Genomic DNA, 16,478 nt, shown 5'->3' with positions numbered 1-16,478 from the left:
GAGGGGGAGGGGGGCGGCCTGCCCTAGCCGCCCCTCCTCTTCTCCACTTTCGGCCCAACTGGCCCATTAACCCCCTGGGGGGTTCCGGTAATCCCCCGGTACTCCGTTATATATCCGATCACCCACGAAACTTATTCCGGTGTCCGAATATAGTCGTCCAATATACCAATCTTCATGTCTCGACCATTTCGAGACTCCTCGTTATGTCTGTGATCACATCCGGGACTCCGAACTACCTTCGGTACATCAAAACATATAAACTCATAATATAACTATCATCTAACTTTAAGCGTGCGGACCCTACGGGTTCGAGAACAATGTAGACATGACCGAAACACGTTTCCGGTCAATAACCAATAGCGGAACCTGGATGCTCATATTGGCTCCCACATATTCTACGAAGTTCTTTATCGGTCAAACCACATAACAACATACGTTGTTCCCTTTGTCATCGGTATGTTACTTGCCCGAGATTCGATCGTCGGTATCTCAATACCTAGTTCAATCTCGTTACCGGCAAGTCTCTTTACTCGTTATGTAATACATCATCTCGCAACTAACTAATTAGTCACATTGCTTGCAAGGCTTATAGTGATGTGTATTACCGAGAGGGCCCAGAGATACCTCTCCGATAATCGGAGTGACAAATCCTAATCTCGAAATACGCCAACCCAACAAGTACCTTCGGAGACACCTGTAGAGCACCTTTATAATCACCCAGTTACGTTGTGACGTTTGGTAGCACACAAAGTGTTCCTCCGATAAATGGGAGATGCATAATCTCATAGTCACAGGAACATGTATAAGTCATGAAGAAAGCAGTAGCAACATACTAAACAATCAAGTGCTAAGCTAATGGAATGGGTCAAGTCAATCACATCATTCTCCTAATGATTTGATCCCGTGAATCAAATGACAACTCTTTTGTCCATGGCTAGGAAACTTAACCATCTTTGACTTATGAGCTAGTCAAGTAGAGGCATACTAGTGACACTATGTCTGTCTATGTATTCACACATGTATTATGTTTTCGGTTAATACAATTCTAGCATGAATAATAAACATTTATCATGATATAAGGAAATAAATAATAACTTTATTATTGCTTCTAGGGCATATTTCCTTCAGTTACTACCTCAACTCGAGGAAGAGGCCGTAGAGCCTACACTTCCAGCACAGGACGAGGCTGACTGGCCACCTCGTGGCCGAGATAAAACGGTGTATCAGCCCGAATACCAGCCCGCACCCCCACGCCAATTCACTATGGCTCGGGGCAATACACAGGAGCTGCAAGATATATTGGAAAACAAAGTAGGACAGCCAAGATCGACCTACGGATCGCGGGGGCGCGCCCCAACACATGACGATGACCGTCATGCCTGATACGCTAACAACAAGTCCGGTCGGGCCAAACATAACCGGCCAAACTTAGTCGCACTGCATAGCGACATAGCCCGGTACAGAGGCGCCACACACCCCCTCTGCTTCACTAATGAAGTAATGGATCACGAATTCCCAGAAGGGTTTAAACCCGTAAACATCGAATCATACGATGGCACAACAGACCCTGCGGTATGGATCAAAGATTTCCTTCTCCACATTCACATGTCCCGCGGTGATGACCTAGACGCCATCAAGTATCTTCCATTTAAACTCAAAGCACCGGCCCGACACTGGCTGAATAGCCTGCGGGCAAACTCCATCGGCAGTTGGGAAAACCTGGAGGACGCGTTCCTCGACAACTTCCAAGGGACCTACATGCAACCACCGGATGCTGATAACTTACGTCACATTACCCAACAACCCAGAGAGTCAGCCAGGAAATTCTAGACTCAGTTCCTAACTAAAAAGAACCAAATTGTCGACTGTCCGGACGCCGAAGCCCTGGCGGCCTTTAAGCATAATATCCGCGACGAGTGGCTCGCCCAACACCTCGGCCAAGAAAAACCGAAGTCCATGGCGGCCCTCACGACACTCATGACCCGCTTTTGCGCGGGCAAGGATAGCTGGCTGGCTTGTAGTAGCACCACGCCAAGAAATTCCGGAACTTCAGATGTCCACGACAGTAACGGCAAGTGTCGGTGTCAAAACCAGCGGATCTCGGGTAGGGGGTACCGAACTGTGCGTCTAGGCGGATGGTAATAGGAGACAAGGGACACGATGTTTTACCCAGGTTCGGGCCCTCTTGATGGAGGTAAAACCCTACGTCCTGCTTGATTAATATTGATGATGTGTGTTACAAGAGTGGATCTACCATGAGATCAAGGAGGCTAAACCCTAGAAGCTAGCCTATGGTATGATTGTTGTTCGTCCTATGGACTAAAGCCATCCGGTTTATATAGACACCGGAGAGGGCTAGGGTTACACAGAGTCAGTTACAATGGTAGGAAATCTACATATCCGTATCGCCAAGCTTGCCTTCCACGCCAAGGAAAGTATCATCCGGACACGGGACGAAGTCTTCAATCTTGTATCTTCATAGTCTTGGAGTCCGGCCGATGATGATAGTTCGGCTATCCGGACACCCCCTAGTCCGGAACTCCCTCAGTAGCCCCTGAACCAGGCTTCAATGACGATGAGTCCGGCGCGCATGTTGTCTTCGGCATTGCAAGGCGGGTTCTTCCTCCGAATAATTTATAGAAGATTGTGAACACCAGGATAGTGTCCGGCTCTGCAAAATAAATTCCACATACCACCGTAGAGAGAATAATATTACACAAGTTCAATCTGCTGACGTATTTTGTGGCGTGATGTCACACCATTACCAAGCCTTTACTCGAATTGTTTTTATTGTTCCACCTCCGCGCATTTAGCGAGGCAGTTTCCTTGGCACGTCTTGTCGAAGTAGAGATCGTGTTCCCCTTATTCCGGGATTCTCATCAATACGGACGTGGGTAACCCAACCGCGCCCATTGCCACGCCCCCTCCATCGAAGGCGGGTCCTAAACGGTCACGCGGACGGCTCTTGGTATTCTCCCTCTTTATAATGAGACCAAGGCCCGTTCTTTTTCTTCAATCCTCTATCGAATCCGCCCCTCGCCTCGAGTTCCAGCACCCAGGGTTCCATATTTGGGTACCTTCGATCTTCGACAATGTCCAGCCCCGGCCTACGAGGCCGGTGGATGCCCTCCTCCGTCACGGAAGAGGACGTGCTAAAGCTAAGAGACGCCAGGTATTTAACCTACGAGATTTCGCATAGGCTGCCTGCCCGAGGGCAAGTTATTCCTACTCCTGAGCCGGGTGAGAGCGTCGTGTTCGTGTCTCACCTCCGTCAGGGTTTAGGCTTCCCGACGGATCCCTTCGTGAGGGGGCTCATGTTTTACTATGGGCTGGAATTCCATGACCTGGCTCCGGAGTCTATCCTCCACATCTCATCATTCATTGTCGTCTGCGAAGCCTTCCTCCGCACTACCCCTCACTTCGGCTTGTGGCTCAAAACCTTCGACGTGGAGCCAAAGATGATCGAGGGGCGCCAGGCAGAGTGCGGCGGGGCGGTTATAAGCAAGAGGGCCGATGCTCCATGGCCCGAGGGCTCTTTTCAAGTGGAGCTCGGCGTGTGGCAACAGGAGTGGTTCTATATCACCGCTCCCAGGGGCAGCAGGCAGAGGCCGCCGCCCGTCTTCCGCTCGGGCCCTCCACAACAGTTGGCGTCATGGGTCAACAAGGGGCATGACTGGGGGCCGCCTAAAGACGTACCCCTTTTGCAGGACCGGATTTGAGGCCTCCAAGAAAGGGAGATCAATCTGGCCGCAGTAGTACAGGTTATGCTGATCCGGCGCCTACTGCCCTGCAAACGTCACCCCCTCCGCCTGTGGGAATTTAATTCGGAGGGGCCACGAGCTCTTCAACACTTCATGGGTTTGACACCCATGGAGATGTACAAATTGTTCTTCGGATTGCAAGAGATGGGTCCGGTCTTGACCGAGGATGCTGGCCTAAGCTGCAATCGCCCGGATACTCAAGTAAGTAGCCCTGTGTCTGGACACATTGTCCACTTATTTATCATGGGTTTGCCTTTTAACCAGCTATCCCTTGGACAGGAGTGGATAGCGCTAGCAAAACTGATACGGTGTCCGGCCCCCCTCCCTGAGACCCTGCAGAATCCCATGCTAATTAAAATGTTGGAGGTTGCACCCTCGGAGGAGAGCGAAGGGGGGCACAGGGGAACTACCACCTCTGCCAAGGAGGCTTTCAGTAAGGGAGGAGTCAAGAGTCCCTCCTTCCAGGGGGAGAAGAGGACAGCTTCCGGAGACCCGGAAGCCAAGGCCTCGAAGCGGGGAAAGAAATCTGCACCGGAAGGTCCTGTGCCGGGGAGAGTCCCGGCCGCACTGTCTCCTCGGAGGAATCAGCCCTCCAGCGAGCCGTAAGTAGAAAAGGGGGAATTTTGTAATAGTGGATACCCCTGCTTAATTTTTAAGGGTAACCCAAGTTTTCATCTTGTAGTTCGGATCTCAGCCCGTCTCAGCACAGCTCATCTTCGGGAGACCTTCGTCCGGAGATGATGGAGAGTGAAACGCCTCAATCTGCCGCCCCATCATGCGGGGCAGACGACCCTGAGGTGTCGTCGCGGAGGGTCTCCCTGAGTCCGGCGGGGCCAGAGAGTTCGGCACCCATTGGAATACGGCCGGTGGAGCTGCAGGATTTACTTATGAGGGCGTCCATCTCGGAAGATCACCGCACATTAATGAGTACGGTTATTGAAAGGATCTCGTCCGCCGAGAGCGGGTTGTATGAGGCCGTCGGAAGCTTGCTGACAGGATTTGAGGTACGCCAAAAATGACATACCGTTTGACAATTTTGCACATGAAGTGCGCCCTATATAGATAGTAGCCCCTGAGACTTGGTATGCTGTCGAAAGCGACAGCGTGCCGAGGATCATAATCTCAGTTATAGATTGTCGCCTTTCCTATGCAGGTGGCAGAACGTTCGGTGGCCAGCCGGACTGATGGAGTTGCCGAACTGAAGAGGCAACTCGACGTTGCGGATGCGGACATCTCGCTGGTTAATAAACGACTTGATGAGTCACAAGGTAAGTGGTTGCTCCGCGGTTGCCTAGTAAGGGAGCTGATGCCCATTCCTTACAATTTGTATGCTTGATGTAGATGGTGCTGCTGCTGTGGAAGACCTTCGAGCAGAACTTGCTCGGGCCAAGGAGCAAGCCAGAAAAAGCGAGGCGGCTGCCTCAAAGGCAGCGGAAGAGCTAGAAGCCGAGAAGGCTGCTCACTGCCGAAGCAGGGAGGAGATGGCCGGAATGGCCACGAAATTAAAAGTTGCTACCGACCGCCTGGAAGTTCTTGAAGGAGAACGCCGAGCGGAGCAAGAGGACCTGAAGAAGGCCGACGCCGAAGCCAAGGATGCCCGTAGTGCGATGCGGGCTATGAAGGAGGAACTGCGTCAGGTCGAAGACATTGTGGCTGGAAAGCCCTTTATGCTGCGTAGGAAGTTCACGGATCCGAAGTATGCTCAGCTGGGCCGATTGTACGGTGCGGAGGATCCTTATCTGGACTTGGTGGTGAGTGCGGCAGACGCAGTCGTGCACTTTCGAAGCCAGGAGGATCATGAAATGGAAGAGCTTTTCTGGTCTCAATTCCATAGTCCGGAGCGTCCACTTCCGTTGAGTGATCGGCTGGTTGAGTGGGCTGAGCTGAATAGATTGTCCGGACTAGCCATGACGGATGTGGTCGCTCATCTGTGGCCGAAAAGGCCCAAGCCGAAGAGTTATTTTGGCTTGTTGCAACAATTCCTTGAGGCGGTACCGCATATTGGGGCGATGAAGCGGTCAACATGCATAGAAGGTGCACGGATGGCTCTCGCCCGTGGCAAGACATACTAGGCGGAGATGGATGCCACCGCTGTTGCATCCCGGGGTTCGGACAAAAGCCGATTTCCCACCGAGCACTATTTTGAGGAAGTCCTACAGGGCGCTCGTATAATAGAGTCGCAGTGCTCGAAAGATGTTATGTTTGAATGATATGTATGATTTCTGAGATTATATTTATAGTGCAATAACTTTTTATACTTGTGTGTTCAAGTATTGAACTATCTCCTGTGCGGCCGTATATGTATGAATAACCTGAAAGTTGCAGTCTTTGGCTTCAGCCCCCACGCACATGGTGCGGGGGTGTTTGCAAAAAGAAAAGCACTTTTTCACACTTAATCCAACGTCTTGGTCCTTGTAGGGAGGTGATAGCGTAGCAAACTAGGCAACCGGACTATAATGCTTTATTACTTTCACTTAGCCATAGGAGCTCGAATGTGGGGCTACTATATAGCCCCTAGCGGCACCGCTCCTCTCTGAACTTCGGGGTGCGTATGTGCTTGACCGGGAAGCGGTCCTTTGTCAAAGCGGAGGAATTCTAAACATTCCAATGGTCGATCGAGTGGTTAACCAGTCTCTCGCTATATCATGACAGTCAGTTTTTGGCTTTCTCTACTGAGGCGCTTGCCCGGCCGAACCGGGGCACAATCGCAGTAGTTCTCCTGGTGCCGCGTTAGCCGATGATGCGGAACGTAAGGCAGCAAAATACAGGAGCCGGGCAAACCCAACATTTGACCAAAGACATGATTCGGAGCTGGTGCATATAAGGCCTAACTCGAGATGCCAAACACTCCCTGAGGTGTTCGGTCTGTATGATACCGGGCAGAACGATGCCCTAAGCCCCTAGTGTCCAGGTTCAGGCGGGAACTTCTGACGCGGCCGATGCCAAAATGCCAGCCTCCTCCTCGGTAATGGTTTGAAACCGGGGGATGTGTATCAACAAGAGACAGTAAGAAAGGTTGACGCAGGGTCTTAATCTGAAAAGAATCCTTGCGACGGGTCCCTGCTGCACGTCTGCGCCTGTGTCTCCGTTGTGATGTATCCTGGACGGGTGTAGCACGTGCTTCATCTATAAAAGAGAAGGACTTAGTTTCCAAGAAATATCGTGCAGAGGTTGTATAAAAATAGAATAAAAGGAAGAAAATTGAGCTTTATTGTCTCTCATCATTTATACACGCAGCCCCTTATAAAGGGGATATGCGGCTGGGAAGCCCCTTGCCGGACTCGCCTAACCATGTCCGAGGTCTGAATGACCTGATTTTAGGGGCTTTGACCCGCAAGGTCTGATTAGTGTGTGGCTGTCGAGGCAGTCTCACATTTCTCCGTGGTCGAGGAACACTCGGAGTTACTTTTTAATGAAATTATGCCACGTTGACCGGGCATTTTTAAGCATAAAAAACGCGTAATGTGGTATTGCGTTAGGGCTGGCGAAAGCTGCGTGCCCCAGTAGTGCTTAAGGGCTACTGTTTGAATGGGGCGATGGGTAGGGAGCTTTTCGCGACGGAGGTTGTCGGATAAACTGAACACAACCTCTAGTGGTACAAAGCCTGTATAATTGGCTTAAAGGCCTGGCGTCACTCCTTTAAAGGAAGTGCTGCTATGGCGAATTTTTGTATGGTCAATCCCCATTCTGCATCCGGTGTACTGGTATCGCAGGTGACGCGCTGTCTTTTCGTGTTATCACATGAAGTGAGTTCACTGTTTTTACTTCTAGTGGGAAAGTCTTCTGTTTTCCGGAGTGCTGCTGTTGGGTTTCGTCACTTTTGCTTGGTGTGTCGAGCCCCTTGTGTTCGGCATTAAGTCGGCCGGACTGTTTGAAGACCCAACAATCTCTGTGGGTATGGTTTGTAGGCTTCCCGGGGGTACCATGTATTTGACATAGTCTGTCCAGAATCTTATTTAGGTTGGATAGCTCGTCACTGTTGTCCTTGAGGGGCAGTGTTTTGTTGTTCGGCCGAGAGCTTTTGAATCCGGCGTTGACCGCCGTAATATTCGGGCCTATGTCCTTATTCCGGTGCTGATCTTTTCTGTGTCGTGATTTCCCATTTCCATCCCTAACTTCGGATGTACTCGGGTCGCTGGTGCTGCACCTAGCCAGCTAGCTGTCTTCCCCCGCGCAAAAGCGGGTCATGAGGCTTGTTAGTGCGGCCATTGTTCTTGGTTTTTCCTGGCCGAGGTGTCTGGCAAGCCATTCGTCTCGGACGTTGTGTTTAAAGGCTGCTAAGGCTTCAGCGTCCGGACAGTCTACTATTTGGTTCTTTTTAGTGAGGAACCTGTTCCAGAATTTGCGTGTTGACTCTCCGGGCTGTTGAGTTATGTGACTTAAATCGTCTACATCCGGAGGGCGGACATAGGTCCCCTGAAAGTTTGCTCGAAACGCATCCTCAAGCTCTTCCCAACTTTCAATGGTATTTTCTGGGAGGCTTTTAAGCCAATGCCGAGCTGGCCCTTTGAGCTTGAGGGGTAGGTATTTTATGGCGTGGAGATCGTCTCCTCTGGCCATATGTATGTGTAGGATATCATCCTCAATCCAGACTCCGGGGTCTGTTGTTCCGTCATATGCTTCTATGTTTACGGGTTTGAATCCCGCTGGAAATCCATGATCCAGTACCTCATCGGTGAAACATAGTGGGTGTGCGGCGCCCCTGTATTTGGGTGTGCCGTTGTCTTTGAATGCTCGGCGGGTTATGTTGCTTCCTGGAGTCTTCTTTTTTGGCCCATAAATAGATCTGACTGGGGTCGTCCCTTTTCCGAGGATCTTTATGTTGATCGTGTGCCGGCTTGTGTGCGGCGCCCCTTGTTGCTCTTAGCCTGTCCTTCGGTCGTCTATCCGGCCAGGCGTCTTCTTTCTTTTTTGACTGCGGGGGCTCTAAGGCCTCCTCGTCAAATTCGGGCAACAGCTTGCGCTTTGGGTAGCTCTTTGTCTGGTGACTAGCGCCATGTTTATCTACGTTGTTGAGTACTTTGCTCCATCTCATTCTGAGTGCGTCCTCCACTGTTTTGAGCTTCTGCTTTTTCTTCTTCAAACTTCTTGCAGTGGCGACGAGCCTTTTATGAAGATTCATATGCTCTGGTGATGTGAGATCATCTTCGCCGGGGATGGGTTGCTTGTCCAGTTCCTGTCCGGCTGGCTGCTTGTTGACATGTGCGTCGTCCACTGCTTCGCCCTGCTCTAGGGTCGGGTCCGTACAGGTGCCGTTTTTATCGATGCCGGTCTTCGGGCGGCGCTTGTGTCGCCGCTTTGGTTGTTTGTTGGGGGAATTGTCCTTCGCCACGTCCCGTTTTTCCTCATTATCGCTTCCTTTTGGTATATCCACCATGTATACGTCATGAGTTGGGGTGGCTTTCCCGTGCCCTTTAGGCGCTGGTTCTTGGTCGTCTCCGGCATCGTCGTCCATACCGTCGATGTCTTCGGAGTCATAGTTTAGCATGTCGGTTAGATTGTCGACAGCGGCTACCAAGTGGGTGGTGGGTGGGCTTTGAATTTCTTCGTCATCCGCATCCCAACCGTCCTGACCGCAGTCCGTCCAGGGCTCTCCTGGTAACGAGAGATACCTTAGCGAACTCAAGATGTCGTCGAAAGGTGAGAGTTGAAAGATGTCCACTGCGGTGAACTCCATGATCGGCGCCCGATCGGATTCGATCGGAGGGGGCGCGGGAGGTTCGGAGTCCGGCAAGGTGTCCGGCACCTCGGAGTCACGAGCTTTATGAGGGACAAGGTCAGTGTTCGGCTCTATCGCCGCAGAGGTTGCAGCCCCCGAGGCGGTGTCTAGCCATCCGTCCTTGATCTACGCGGCCGGCTCCGAATTGAAGATCGGAGCGGGTTTGAGTGCGGCCTCCAGGTTACTGTCCGGGCGCAGAGCTAAATCATGCCCATCGTGACAGTGTTGCACGCTCGGCTGTGGCTCGAATCCATCGAGGGTCAAGTCCCTGCGGATGTCAGCCGTGAAGTTCAAACTTCCAAATCTGACCTGACGGCCAGGGGCATAGCTTTCGATCTGCTCCAGATGGCCAAGCGAATTGGCCCGCAGTGCAAAGCCGCTGAATAGGAAGATCTGTCCAGGGAGAAAGGTCTCACCCTGGACTGCGTCGTTGAGGATGATCGAAGAAGCCATCGAGCCTATCGGTGACGACACAGAGGAACTCTCAATGAAAGCACCAATGTCGGTGTCAAAACCGGCGGATCTCGGGTAGGGGGTCCCGAACTATGCGTCTAGGCGGATGGTAACAGGAGACAAGGGACACGATGTTTTACCCAGGTTCGGGCCCTCTTGATGGAGGTAAAACCCTACGTCCTGCTTGATTAATATTGATGATGTGTGTTACAAGAGTGGATCTACCACGAGATCAAGGAGGCTAAACCCTAGAAGCTAGCCTATGGTATGATTGTTGTTCGTCCTATGGACTAAAGCCAACCGGTTTATATAGACACCGGAGAGGGCTAGGGTTACACAGAGTCGGTTACAATGGTAGGAAATCTACATATCCGTATCGCCAAGCTTGCCTTCCACGCCAAGGAAAGTCCCATCCGGACACGGGACGAAGTCTTCAATCTTGTATCTTCATAGTCTTGGAGTCCGACCGATGATGATAGTTCGGCTATCCGGACACCCCCTAGTCTGGAACTCCCTCAGCAAGCCATGACACAATAGACATAAGCGTCGTAACAATGGCGACAATGCCGAAGACACGTCAGTCAACGCTAGATTCTGTGGCTCAAAATCTGTTCAGCGGAAAAAGCCGTTCAAAAGGAACAACCCGGGATCGTCTAGTCTGGACCGCATACTCGACCACTCATGCCAAATTCACGGCACCCCTGATAAGCCAGCCAACCACACTAACAGAGATTGTTGGGTGTTCAAACAGGCCGGCAAGCTAAATGCTGAAGACAAGGACAAGGAGCTGCATAGCAATGATGACGAGGAGCCCCGGCGTCCGAACATTGGGGGATAAAAGAAATTTTCTCCCCAGGTGAAAATGGTAAACATGATCTATGCCACCCACATTCCCAAACGGGAATGAAAGCATGCACTAAGGGACGTCTACGCGATGGAGCCAGTCGCCCCAAAGTTCAACCCATGGTCATCCTGTCCGATCACTTTCGATCGTAGGGACCACCCTACCAGCATCCGTCACGGCGGTTCAGCCACATTGGTCCTTGACCCAATAATTGATGGATTCCACCTCACACGAGTCCTTATGGACGGTGGCAGTAGCCTGAACCTGCTTTATCAGGACACGGTGCGGAAAATGGGCATCAATCCCTCAAGGATCAAACCCACCAAAACCACCATTAAAGGTGTAATTCCAGGGGTAGAGGCCCGTTGTACGGGCTAAATAACACTGGAAGTGGTTTTCAGATCCCCGGATAACTTCCGCAGTGAGGAGTTAATCTTTGATATCGTCCCTTTTCGTAGTGGCTATCATGCACTACTTGGACGAGCCGCGTTTGCTCGATTCAATGCGGTACCACACTATGCATACCTCAAGCTCAAGATGCCAGGACCTCTCGGGGTTATAACAGTCAATGGAAACACAGACCGCTCTCTCCATAGAAGGACAAAGCAGCCTTCTTCGGCAGACCGCCAATTCGGCGATGACAACCCCGAACACCATCAAGCGAGTCTGGAGCACCCCGCAACAGGACTGTCAGGCCCTCCAAGAGCACGATTAGCAATCCGGCCTCTCCCCTGCCCCGTTCAGGCGGCATTTGTGCCGCGCGTACACAATTACGCACTAAAAATACCATGGGCATAGGCGGAGGCGCAATGACGAGGCGGTCCATAGTGCGGTTCAACCGCCATGAGGCCCGCATACCTTTGTAACTTCCTTTTTCTTTCAGGACCCCACTTTTGGGCACCCCCTTCAAAGAGCATGATCATCGGACTCATCACAGGAGGGAAAACCAAGGAGGCAAGAGGCTTCGCGCACAAGGGAATACCCAGGTGGTCTCTGATTAACAATCGTTATACCTGTTTTACATACCTGCATGCGGCCCGCCCTTGGACAGGACATGTCCAATAGTCCTATTTTTTCTTAAATGCATTAATTGTACACATACGCTTTGACGTATTATTTAAATAACATCGGGAAACAATATACATCGTCAGCTTGTTATTTCTATCTTCATGTTTTCCCTTGAATGTTTATTTAATATTGCATATGTACACTTTGGTACGTTTAGTTTGCCAGGGGCTTCCTATTGCGCCCCATAATACAACAAGATAAGTCCGAACACTTTCGACAGTGCGGCACCCCAAACTTATAGCATTATGTGCATCAGCTCCGAATCATGTCTTGGGTCAATAGTTCAGTTAGCCCGGCTCCCTTGTTTTGGTACCTTACGTTCCGTTATATCGGCTAAGGTAGCGTAGGGAGAACTACTGTGATTGTGTCCCGGTTCTTCCGGATGAGCACCTCAGTAGAGAAAGCCGAAAACTGACTGTCATGATGCGGCGAGAGCTGGTCGCTGTTTGAGAGGTCCAAAATCCTTAAAGATTTTCTCCGCTTCAGGCGAGGAATTGGCCTTGTCCGATATAGGCGTGTATAGCGCCCCAATTCGGCTTTCCGGATACTAGGGGCTTCGCCGAAATTTAAAATTGTAGACTTCTATGGCTAAGTGAGAGTTATAAAGCCGCATAGTCCGATTGCCTTGTTCGCTGCGCTAAACACCTCCTTAAAGGACCAAAAATTTGGATAAAGAGTGTTTGGGTTTTCCACGAACACCCCAGTACTAGTTACACGGGGGCAGAAGCCGACGACTGGCCTACTTTCAGAATTTTATAAATGCCCGCACATAAGGTAATGTTTTAAATCAACAAAGCATCATATAAGCACAAATATACTCGTTTTCATATAAAAAAACGACATGAGTACATTCACTCAAAGATTATGTCCTTGGTACATTCTTCGGCCACGAGGCGAGCGCCTTTCATAACGCCATCATAATATTTCTCGGGGTAGCGATGCGCCTTACCCTCCGGCAGTCCATCCTTCACTAGCTTCTCTGCATCCAGTTTGGCTCAATGCATCTTCGCACGGGCAAAGGCCCGGCTGGCACCCTCGATACAGACGGATTGCTTGATAACTTCAAGCCGCGGACAGGCATTCACCATCCGCTTTATAAGGCCAAAGTACCTGTCGGGCAGGGTCTCACCAGGCCACATCCAGACCATGAGGCCCTTCATGGCCAGTTCGGCCGCCTTGTGGAGTTCGACCAATTGCTTCAGTTGGTCACTCAAGGGCATCGGGTGTTCGGCTCCGGCATACTGGGACCAGAACAACTTCTCTATTGAGCTCCCTTCCTCGGCACGATAGAACTCTGTGGTATCCGATATGCTACGTGGCAGATCTGCGAATGCCCCTGGAGAGCTCTGAATTCGGTTAAGTAAAATAAATGTCTCCTCCAAATGCTTGCTTTGCATAATGAATGCCTTACCCGCCGCTATCTTCTTGGCTGCCTAGATTTCCTGGAGGGCCTTTTGGGCTTCGGCCTTGGCGTCTTTCGCGCTCTCGAGGGTTTTGGCAAGCTCGGACACTTGCGTCTTGAAGTCATGCTCCAAGGACTCGAATCTCTTGCCGAACTCCTGGAGATCTTGTTGTACCTCTCCCACCTGAGCATCTTGCTTTCACGCTCGGTGCGCTCCATGGCCGCCCTGTCTTCGGCCTCGGATAGCGCCTTCTTCAGGGCCGCCACTTCGGTCGTGGCCCCTATTAAAAAATCATGATGCTTTTTGTTAGCATCACCAGTTTTTCCCCTCTACATGACACACGGACGGGGTATCGCTTACCTTTGTTCTCTTCAAGCTGCCCCTTCGTGAGGCTGAGCTCTTCTTCAGCCTGCTTCAGGTCCCGCTTGAGTCCATCAACCTCCGCCGTACGGGCGGTAGCGGACAGCAGCAACGCCTGCTTATTCACATAGACATTCATTGTTAGACTCCTGCGGATTACAAATTGACCCTCCGTTTGGCTTTTCTTTCCGAACACCAAACAGAGTATCAAGGGCTACTGTCTATTGGGTGATATTTTCTCACACTTTTCATTACTTACCTCGAAGCCTGTTAGGAGGCTGGTGCAGGCTTCGGTCAATCCGCTTTTGGCGGACCGAACCTTCTCAATTACCATACTCATAAGAGTATGGTGCTCCTCGTTAATGGAAGCGCCGTGAAGCACTTCCAGCAACTGATCTGATGCCTCCAGCTAGACGGAGGTCATTGGCACGGCCGGCTCGCCCTCCTTAGTGAGGGGCTGCCTACTTGAATCCAGAACATTTGGAGGCTCTGGTGCAGTAACCGGCTGGGAGCCAGACTTGTGGTGGCTCCCATCCGCATAATCCATGGGGACCTTTCTCCCCATGTACCCGACATCTGGGATTTCGCCCTGGGGCATCTCCAGAACCATCGCCCCTTTCCCTGGTATCCTTTGGGACAACACCTCGGTGTCATCCGCAGGTCGTGGGGAGGTGGCCGTCGGGAGTGAATCACTATTCATCTTTGATTCACTCAAGGACCCATCCATAGAAGATACCCCAAGATGGGACCTGGCCGGACTGCATATAAGTGTTTGACTTTATTACAAACTATGAAGTTAAGTCACATGAAAAATATTACAGAATGCGGATACTTACGATCTCGCCAGGGGCTTGCCCCTGGGCAGCCACTCCTCCTCGTTGTAGGCGGCCGTGTGGAGTGATCTGGGAAAGGGTCCCCTTTCCCTTCTTCGGCGTCCTGGCCTCCCCCTGTGGGGCGGCCTTTCTTTTCTTCTCCTCCCCAATGCAGGGAGGAGGAATTTCTTCATGTTTCCCCCCGTCTCCGTGGAAGGAATCTACCTCGCCGTCCTCGGACGATGAGTCTATTACGGCCTTGCGCCGGAGACCCTTCCTGGTCCCCGTGGCCGCTTTCTTGGACCCTTCGGCCTCCCCGGATGGAGCGGCCTTCTGATACGTCTCCAGTGTATCTATAATTTTTGATTGTTCCATGCTATTATATTACCTGTTTTGGATGCTTATGGGCTTTATTCTACATATTTATATCATTTTTGGGACTAACCTACTAACCGGAGGCCCAGCCCTTATTGCTGTTTTTTTGCCTATTTCAGTATTTCGAAGAAAAGGAATATCAAACGGAGTCCAAACGGAATGAAACCTTCGGGAGCGTTATTTTTGGAACAAATCTGATCCGGAGAGCCTGGAGTGCAAGTCAAGAAAGCTCCGAGGGCCCCACGAGATAGGAGGGCGCCCCCTGTAGGGCACGCTCCCCTGTCACGTGGGCCCCTCGAGCATCCACCGACGTACTTCTTCTTCCTATATATACCTACGGACCCCGAAAACATCCAGGGGCACCACGAAACACAATTTCCACCACAGTAAACTTCTGTATCCGCGAGATCCCATCTTGGAGCCTTCGCCGGCACTCTGCCGGAGGGGCAATCTACCATGGAGGGACTCTACATCAACATCCTTGCCCCTCCTATGAGTTGTAAGTAGTTTACCACAGACCTACGGGTCCATAGTTATTAGCTAGATGGCTTCTTCTCTCTTTTTAGATCCCAATACAACGTTCTCCCCCTCTCTTGTGGAGATCTATTCGATGTAATCTCTTTTTGCGGTGTGTTTGTCAAGATCCGATGAATTGTGAGTTTATGATCAGATTTATCTATGGTTATTAATTGAATCTTCTCCGAATTCTTTTATGTATGATTGAGTTATCTTTGCAAGTCTCTTGGAATTATCGGTTTGGTTTGGCCTACTAGATTGATCTTTCTTGCCATGGGAGAAGTGCTTAGCTTTGGGTTCAATCTTGCGGTGTTCTTACCCAGCAACAGAAAGGGTTGCAAGACACGTATTGTATTGTTGCCATCAAGGATAACAAGATGGGGTTTATATCATATTGCATGAGTTTATCCCTCTACATCATATCATCTTGCTTAATGCGTTACTCCGTTCTTATGAACTTAATACTCTAGATGCATGTTGGATAGCGGTCGATGTGTGGAGTAATAGTAGTAGATGCAGGCAGGAGTCGGTCTACTTGTTTTGGATGTGATGCCTATATACATGATCATGCCTAGATAACGTCATAACTATTCGCTTTTCTATCAATTGCTTGACAGTAATTTGTTCACCCACCGTAATACTTATGCTCTCGAGAGAAGCCTCTAGTGAAACCTATGGCCCTCGGGTCTATCTCTTATCATATTTGCTTTCAATCTATTTTTATTTGCATCTTTACTCTTCTGCATCTATATTATAAAATACCAAAAACATATATATCTTATCATACTATCTCTATCAGATCTCACTTTCGCAAGTGGCCGTGAAGGGATTGACAACCCCTTTATTGCGTTGGTTGCGAGTTCTCAGTTTGTTTATGTAGGTGCGTGGGAATTTTGAGGAGCCTCCTGCTGGATTGATACCTTGGTTCTCAAAAACTGAGGGAAATACTTACGCTACACTTGCTGAATCACCCTCTCCTCTTCGGGGAAAACCAACGCTAGCTCAAGACGTAGTAAGAAGGATTTCTGGCGCCGTTGCCGGGGAGGTCTTCGCTCAAGTCAAGACATACCAAGTACCCATCACAAACTCATCTCCCTCGCATTTACATTATTTGTCATTTGCCTCTCGTTTTCCTCTCCCCCACTTCACCCTTGCCGTTTTATTCGC

Source organism: Triticum aestivum, chromosome 6B (assembly GCF_018294505.1).
Source record: "Triticum aestivum cultivar Chinese Spring chromosome 6B, IWGSC CS RefSeq v2.1, whole genome shotgun sequence".
Classification (NCBI taxonomy): Eukaryota; Viridiplantae; Streptophyta; class Magnoliopsida; order Poales; family Poaceae; genus Triticum; species Triticum aestivum.
Note: the sequence above shows the minus strand (reverse complement) of the source record.